This window comes from Accipiter gentilis, chromosome 5, assembly GCF_929443795.1.
Source record: "Accipiter gentilis chromosome 5, bAccGen1.1, whole genome shotgun sequence".
NCBI lineage: Eukaryota > Metazoa > Chordata > Aves > Accipitriformes > Accipitridae > Astur > Astur gentilis.
The window spans coordinates 32,824,863-32,833,715 of NC_064884.1; positions in this window are offsets into that span (position 1 = coordinate 32,824,863).

Here is an 8,853-nt window from a genome sequence, read left to right on the forward strand (position 1 = left end):
ATTAACAAAATATTTCTTAATTCTAACAAAAATTCAGCCCTTCTAGAAGAGAAGTCTCAGTAAAAAGGTTCCCTCAGAAGACATGATTCCATTTAAGTACCAGAAATGTACCATCTATATTAAAAGATGCATTTTACAGCTAATTAGCAACTTCTTCTGTAACAGTTATAGTGAAGACATGCAGGACCAGGAAGATCTTGAAAAGAATCCTTATAAGAGATTTTCTGATACTTTTACATTTTTTATTTGGGGAAAAAACAAACAAACAAACAAACAAACAAAAAAAAACCAAAAAAAAACCCCAAACAAAAAAAAGATAGGGATTGTATTAAATATATAGTCCTATAACATGAATCAGTCACTGTCTTCAGTGGAACTGATCATGATGAACTAAGTTAAAAATTAGTTTAAGTGCTTTTCTGGATCAGGGCCTAAGTCTCTGATCCTCACACACCCATCATTTCCGACCATCAGAGAAGTCCAAAATTAACAGCCACAGAGGTTATATCTCATTCTTTGGGAATAAGTTGCAAGATTTCCAAAATTCTGTTTCTGTGATATAACGTATACTCCTTACTCCAGAGAAGAAGTCCAATTTTAAAACTGACCTAACAAACCTACAGGCATGGCCAATGGAATCTGAACCAAAAAGCAAGGGGAAACACTCAGTTTTATAGTGATTATTTTTTGTACTCAGGAGCACCCAAGATCACCATCAGAAATTAGGTTCTTGTTGTGTTAAGTACAATCCATACTTAGAACAAAGAATGTTTACTTAATAGCCCAGATTTAAATATCCAGGCTTGTACTAGTGGCTGACAATAGCACCCTTAGAGAAAGAGTTTCTCCATTTCTTCACAAAATTCAAATATATATGTATTTCTTGCTTCCATTATGAGGTTGCATTGTTTAATAAAACTGAAGCCTGTTTTCTAAACTCTAAATATAAAATCTTTTGATCAAGCTATCAAACAATTTAACAACTGCAAATACAAAAAAAAACTATACAGAACTAAAGAAGGAGCACTAACAAAAATTGTTCAAAAAATCAGGGAGTTACAAAGTAGGCAATTGCAAAGGACACTCACAAACTAACCACAATGTAACTGAAGCAGCAATATATGTTACTGGTGCTGAAGACTTCAGGTCTTGCCAAAGCAATCATGAGCAACAACCAAATCATACAACTTCAGTGTTGTCTAACCAGCATCAAACAGAAAATGGTGTCACAACCATCTGCAGTACAGTCTGTCTCAAAGACATGAGAAAAAAAAAAAACACTTGGGGGGGGTGGGGAGGAAAAGCAGGATAGGAAAAAAACTACACTTCTGATTGGTGAAAGCTTTCAAAGTCACTTCTATGCTTTTGAAGAAAGACAAAAATGCATTGTCATCTGTCAAGCGGAACAAATCGGACCTTAGTGATTCAGTAACAGTTGCACTCTCTTGGCAGATATTAGCTTGTTTAAGGCAGGGAAGATCAAAGGAAGTAACTGGATGCCAAAAAAAAAAAAAAAAAAAAAAAAAAGGAAAAAAAAAAAGGTCAAAGTTATTTATTATTTCAGCATTCCCCTATCTTTATTTGTTCTTCCACCATTTTCATTGTTTTGTGCAACAAGATGGAGGTCTTCCTGAAGCAGAGCAGTCAATAATTTAATGCAATGGTTCTTTTGCAATACAGGCTTTCCTATAAGTTCAGAAACCCATGAGAGCAATAGGTTTCCTATTCCTAAGGGTGTGTGAAATACACGGTTCCACATACTCACTTAGCACAATGGTCTACAAGCCACAGAAAAAGTTATTAGCTATTAGTAATGAATGAGAAAAACAGAAAGAATTAACAGCAATCATTGGCATTAGAGATGTCCGATATAAGAGTATTGATATTTGACTTGATTTGAAACTATAGGAAAACCAGAGTTAGTATTGACTAGTTGCCATTTTTCCAAAGCAGTGAGGTTACAGCTGCAAACACCGCTATCACAGACTCTTACACTTGTGGTAAATTAATTTAAATTTTTTAAGTAATTTTTTTTCCTGGAAAATATCAAGAAATTTGAGTCCCTATTGTGCAACTAAGGGATAGGATTATTCCTAATAATTCCTAAACGAGATCACTTGTGCAACAGAGAGAAAGGGCAGATCTGTACTATGTAAAGTCAACTGATACATAGACTCCCAAGCTATCTTTACATGTCTGAGCACTGGAATGTGAAGAAAGACTGCTGCTAGCATGGTCCCATGCTCTGGATGGCCATCCCCTGTCTCACAGATGGCATAACACCAGTATGGTTATATTGCTTTGTATACCAAGTTACTGTCTCTGTACTTTGTAATACATGAACTAATTCAGGCAGTAATATTGCACGATTCTTTCTACGACACTTCTTCAAATAGGATAGGTATGCTTGGAAAGGCCTCTTGACAGGGAACAAAAATGCTCAGAAGTGTAGACTCTCCACTGTATTGATTCTGCTCTCCTGAGTACAAATAGTCCGGGCATCATTAGAGCTATATGGACTGGTGACACACTACAGCCCAGAACCAATGTGGTGACATGGCTAATGGCAACCAGGAAGGCTGGAGCCCCTACAAGGAGGTGAACATGCAGAGGGCAGTGTCAGCCACCCTTATCAGAGGTGGCTGAGCAATAAAGAGGTGACAATGAAGATGCTGAAAGCGTCTCCTCAGGGAAATACTGCCTTTAGTAAGCTACAGGTAGATGAAACTCCAGGCTGCTTCTATTCTAGTGAAAATATGACATACCTGCAGACTTTCTGCAGTTGTACTATTAACTGTTGCAATACTCCCTGGAATAAGTTTGGCACGTGCCAAACAGCACTACTCCAAATTATTCCTGAGCTTGAGACATTAAAAAATTACAGGACTATTCTCATTATTTATTTTGCATTCATCCGCCACTTCATGGAAACTATTAGCACAGATGCAAACTATTCCAGGACAATTGGTCCAGCTGCCTGGGAATAATCTTGGGTGTATTTGATTTATGTTTATAGCTAAAGCCCCCGGCTTTTGAGTTTCAACCAAAAGATTGGTTTGCAACCTGCTTGTTAGATGCCAAAGTTCAAGAGCAATGCAGACTGTTAAAGCCTGGGCATGCCTCGCTCCCAGCAGCATCAGCCTGACTTAAGCATGCACAGTGAGTCACTGGGCACTTCTGACCTGAAATGGTCAAGGGACCATTTGCAAGGCACAGAGGAAACAGATCCCTGTTTCAGTGTTCAGGGAATTCAACTTCCTGAAAGCCAGTCTGGAAAGTCAATCGTTCACGCTTTTCGGGGTTTTAAAAAGAATAGTTTTGCAATACAGCGCAAGTGATTTAGCAGTGAACTGTTGACAAAAGTCGTGGTATGCCTCCTCCTGCCTTTGCATTCCCACCTCTTTCCATGTCTCCTGTCTGAAGACTGACATTAACAAAAAGCTTTGGTTGTTTTCTGAAAGGTAAGTATCGTACTGGTGCAGCTCTTGAGCCAGCTTGGGAGAAGCTGCAAGAGCACACGGCCAGAGTGAAGAGGGAGACCGCCTTGTTCAGCTGCAGCTAACCCTTAGATTAATTTAAAAGTGCACTCAAAGAGAACAAGCCAAAGCAGAAAGGATTCAAACTGCCAAGGAGCTATCTGTCCACCACACGTTCAGATTGGTCATGAAGAAATTGAGTCAAATACACCATGGATTACATACACCTGTTACATGGCTTATTTATTTTCTATTATCTGTATTATACTATGGTGTCCTGAACAAACAATTTTGTTTTATCTAAAGATTCAATGTTTCTAAAAGAAAAGATGGTCCCTCCTTAAGAATCAAGAAGTATTTTGCTTTTCACAAGTTTTTATGAGGATGTTCAGTTCATTTTTTTCCACATTTCTATGCAAAAAAAACCAAGCAGCAAGGTAAACCACTTTTAAATGGGACTTCCAAATATTTTTAATTGGCCAACATTGAAAAATAACAACATACATAATTAGTACTAAAATTATTTGACTCAATTCCATAGTGACACTGAGTCCTGATTTATTTTTTTTTTACTAGAAGAGAAATATATCTAGAATATCTACTATTTAATTTTAAAAAGTGAAATAAAGCATATTGTTGATTTCAATAACTAATAATTACAGGTTGAGTGACAGAAAGATCAAAAATTGTTGATCCAAAATATTAAGAATATTAAGACTTTTTTTCTTCAGAGTTAAAGGTAGTTCCACATAGGATTAAAAAGGCTGTTGGAAACAAAATACTACAGCTGACAGATCAACACTTTGCTCTGATATAGCAGTAATTCCTGTACGCCTATATTTCTGTTTTTTCAGAGAAAGATTGATATGAGTAGATCAAATTACAAGAATATTCATCATCATACTACCATTGAAAACCTGCATCTGCTACTGAAGGAGAAAAATACTTGTCCTTGCTCTCCACCATCATACGGTCACTGCTTATTAACTGAAAGAGCTCCAAAGATGTCATATGAACTCCAGTCTGCAAAATCTGCGCTACCCAGAAAGCACATGCATAATACCCATGACTGCTCACTGAGGACTGCTTCTATCTTTTTACCAGCAATCCCTGCAATGTATTTTAGCATTCCAAATAACAGAATGAGTATTACATAGCATTCTAATTCTACCTAAATAACAGTTTGTGCACTAAAATGTACCCCAACAAAAATCCCCACATTTCGGTCTTCAGATATTAAAAACTGCTAGAATGTCTTTTCTTATATAGTCTGGGTCCTGACCCATAGTATACGTCAATAAATCATTTGGAAGCAGATGAAAAAGTTACTCCTTCCATGCAAAATTCTATCCTCCAGTATTCACAGTTCTAGTTTGGATGAAAATTAGTTTGTATTCTTTTACAAATGTTTCAGTGAACTGTTTTTGAGAGACTGATCCACTGAATGTCTGTGTGTGGTTCTGAAATATATTTACCAAGAGAACGATTTTAGGGCACGTACCTGAAATTTACCTCAATAGATGTTTTTCTTGAGCTTATACCATAAATCAGTTTTATCAGTTTTAGAAATGAGACACAAGTTAAACTCGTTCGCATTATGTAATTTCACTATGCTTAGCAGTATTACAGCAGTTTTAAGTCAAGTGTAGATGCTACGTGTACTCGGAGACTGCAATGGTTGTCAGGTTGTACTTTGGGCGATACACAAAAATGATTGCTTATCAGTCCACAATATATGTTGAACACTGATGACTTGTAAAGATATCACCAACTTCACTGTGTGGGACCCATGCTCCAAAAATATCCAGTATGTAATTTTACTGGTGGAAATTCTTGTTTTGCCATTTCAGACACAGCTTATTTTCCCAGGCAGTTCAACCCACTCTTCCCCATGTAGTATTCTTAACTTGCTGTTCATTGGTCATGATCAAATAACATAAAACATACTCTTACGTGAAAAATAAAAGCACTATCAAAAATCTAATTCTGCTCTGTGACAAAACAGAAATGTATGCTGAATGCAGATGGTTACTTATTTTATCTGAGGTATCCAAACCGCAGAAAAATGCCCTTGATAAAAGTGAAGGGACTTTATCTAAACTTAAGAAGTAACTGACAAATTTGCATGGTGAGCATGACTGTGTCCTCAGTTAAATCAATTAATAAATAATCCCTGTAAAGTTAATAGGATTATCCAGGAATACATTTTCAACACTGCTATGTTAACATAATATGACCCTTCTTATTAAAAGAAAAAAAAAATCCACTGGTAGGTAGTATCACTTTATCCTATTTCAGCTTTGAAATGTTGATTCTGAGGAAATACAGGAGCAAATGCTGTTACAGAGCCTCACTGACAGAATTAACAATTTTGTGACAAGAATCTCTCACTGATTGCTTACATTCTACAAATCTAAGCAAAACACACCCTAAAAGATCTTGTAGTAGCAATGTCTGAACTCCAGCAAAGTTGAATGATTTTTATTTTTTCAAGTGCTCAGTTTTTCTGCTTTGAAGGAACTGTCATTTATTTTAACCTCCCATACATTGGCAGTAATGGCTAGGGATATGCTATAACACCTCTATCCAAGAACGTTTGACTTTTTTCACTCTCATGGATGGAAGTCCATGAAGGAAAAGAGAATATCCTTACCATTTTAAAGACATTCTAGATAAATTTGTTCATTTTACAGAGCAGCAACAAAATATACCCATTTGCACTTTACTCTCTTCCTTTAATAGATACAGCAAATTTCAATCATATTTGGGAAAAAAAAAACCCAACCCAGGCTTTCTATCAAAGCCCATCATATTTCAAGAAAAGATTTAGAGGCAGCAACTACCTGATCCTATAGTATGTTATTTATTTCTACCTAAATATGTTAAAAACCATCAACAGAGAGTTGAGTACTTAAAAGAAATTTACAGCTACAAACATTGTAATAAATAAAACGAGGCCTGAAGCTCAGTTAGCACTCTACAAAAATCCTGAAAATAGCCAAAGTCTTCTAAAGTATTATTTTTTTCAGCCTTTCTAAAAACCCCCAAACATGCTGATCTTGCAATAGCGTTTGCAAGTCAACACATGTGGCCTACACAGGACAGATATGAGGGCATGAGATCCAAGCAGCTGAGCCATTTACTTCATATCTTAGGTAAGTTAGTTAACAGCTTCATGTCACCAGCTTCCTTTCTCCTAAGGCAAAGCAGCTTCATCAGCTCATCGTTACTGATTGAAACTACCACATGACCAACTTGAAGTGTGCAGTATTTTCGCAGGTAAAGTTTCTCAGGCTCACATTTCTTAAACACATAACGTGGAAAGAATCAATTAGAAGAGAACAGTATGAACAATCCCAGTATGAAACTTTATATATTATAATCTTATCTCAGAGATATGGAAGCACAGGTAGCATCACAGAAACCAGCCTCCAGAAGAAGAGGTTACTGCCTTCAAGACAGAAATGGTAGGAACATTAATTTTGATCAAAATTGAGGCCTGGTCATCTCCCAGAAGCTGAAGGCTTGAAAACACTATCAAAGTTATCATCTCTTCAAATGAGCAGAAAGATGCGTATCTGCAGCTAAGTGGCTAGTAATGCCTGTCCCAGCATCATCTCTTTGCTTTCCAGAATCTTTGAATTACACATGAACTCCGTTTTTAATTCTAGCTACATACTCAGGTCTTGCTCCATTGACAGCCTGTCACTAGGTAATTACATTATTACCCTGACAGAAAAATTAATCAATTGAATAACCCACATTTTAAGGGAAACCAGAAGTCAGCACTTTTAGATGTGAACAGAGTCAAAAAACATTGCAAAATTTTTGTATGTGTAACAGATTTAGAGCAGTTTGAACATGTTAAAATGTTATTCAATAGTCTTAGATTTCCATATCTAAATGTTTACAAACAAATTTTTTTTTCCCTTCAAAATTCTGGATCAGTTTATAACGCCAAAGATAGACTTCTGAATCTACAAATTTTTGGCTTTGTTACATCACTGTCTTGTACTGATGAGAAGTCTGAAGAAATAAGTGAGGAGAGCCAGCCTGCATGTATGGCTTCCTCAGCACTACTTAAAGTAATAGTTACGCCAATCCATAATACCTTTGTTTTACTGACTTCCAAATATTCTTCCGAAAACCTCAAAATTGTATCCTTTCCTGGGTATAATACCAGGTCAAGTTAGTAGTCCTTGCTTTTGGGACTACAGAAGTTCTTTCAGACCCATGAAAAAATACCATACAATCTATACAGTTAACAATCTGTTATACCTAACACTTAACAACAGTCCTTTTGAGCATAATTCAGTAGCTTAAATGTAGCCATTTCATGTCATTTGCGTCACTCTAGGATACCCAAGGCACTACATGAGGCTGGCATATATAACTAAGTAGTTAGAGGAGACCTATGATCTCTAAAGCAGCTATGTGTCGGCCATTGTGCTTCTATTGTTTTATATATCTATATGTGTGTGTGTGTGTATAAACACACCTATGGTATGTGTGTGTATATATGTATATATATGCATGTATATATATATATATGGTATATGTATGTGTATATATGTGTATATCAGTAGTTGCACAATGGCCCATATTTACACATAGATATGTGTGTATACCTCTAAGAGGTCTGTTTTGGGGGACATAAGCTATAAATTTTCTACTCATGCCCTTTTTACATTTATAAAAAAAAACAGCAAAAGATGAGTCAAAATAATTTGCCAGTATAGCTTATCCATAAACGTAGGCAAAAATGTTATTTATTATAGAAGTTCACTCACCTTAAGAATCTCTCTACCAGCATGATAAAAGGCTTTCCTTTATCTTTCATTACGTATATATTTCAGGAAAAGTGTGACTTGCTATGTTCAGAGACTAATATAGGCAATGCAGATTGTGTTTCCATTTGGCATTAAGGTCTTTCTTCTAGTATATGCTTTATTACCACTTCCTATAGGGAACTACAAATACATTTCAAATACGTTATTCATATTTAACTTCTACCCCATACAAATTAAAGACAGCTTTTGTAAACATGAATTGATCATAGTACCTATCCATCTTTAAAAAACAAAAGGATAGTAACACTTAAGTATTTTCAAGAATGCTTTGGTTTCTGAAAGAGATATATCCACTATTAACTTTCCAAAGAGAACTTGTATTCTTCTTGTATTATCAACACATTTTACTTTAAAAAGAGCAAATTTTGATAATGTTCAAATTGAAATTTGGCCTAGAGCTGTCTTCTGTGGACTTTTCATTTCACAAATCAAAGGCAGAATAAAAGCATTAATTTTCCTTTTCCAGGCTACTGTCAATGTTTTGCATTGAATTATTCACACTGATTCATATTTTCTTTGGAGACTTC